Below are 682 nucleotides of genomic sequence, written 5' to 3'. Positions count from 1 at the left end.
GCTGCACTGTCAGAGGGTCAGTGCTGAGGGAGTGCCGCACTGTCAGAGGGTCAGTACTGAGGGAGTGCTGCACTGTCAGAGGGTCAGTACTGAGGGAGTGCCGCACTGTCAGAGGGTCAGTACTGAGGGAGTGCCGCACTGTCAGAGGGTCAGTACTGAGGGAGTGCCGCACTGTCAGAGGGTCAGTACTGAGGGAGTGCTGCACTGTCAGAGGGTCAGTACTCCTCATCTCTGTCTGAATTCGCCGACACCTGTCTCGGAGATTCTGCCCTCTGAGCCTTGACGCTCCCACACTGAGAATCCTATTGGTCCCAATTCGGTCGCCTTACATTCGTGTAAACTCCAACGAGCTCAGACCCGAGCTATCGCCCCTCTGTCCTGCGTCGCTGGATAATCTGTGCACTGTGCCTGTGTCGGTCTGTACTTCGACTGGCAGTGAATGTGTGCCCGTTATTGCAGGCGGAAGTGGAAGGGTGTGTTTCAATGAGACTCGCTGCAGGTACAGACAGAGGGCCGTTTATTCTGGAGGAGGCTGGGTTGTTGGCAGTTGCTGTTGGGTTTTGGTGCGCTGCAATAACACCGGGATCGACCGATTTCCACTCCGAATCTGTCCAATTCTGCTCAGTTCCTCTCCAATCCCGCTTCTGGGAATGTCGTATCGGACCCGGCCTATCCATCCAGG

This window comes from Scyliorhinus torazame, chromosome 23 (genome assembly GCF_047496885.1).
Source record: "Scyliorhinus torazame isolate Kashiwa2021f chromosome 23, sScyTor2.1, whole genome shotgun sequence".
NCBI classification, from domain to species: domain Eukaryota; kingdom Metazoa; phylum Chordata; class Chondrichthyes; order Carcharhiniformes; family Scyliorhinidae; genus Scyliorhinus; species Scyliorhinus torazame.
The sequence above is the reverse complement of the archived record's forward strand: the minus strand, read 5'-3'. Positions refer to the sequence as shown.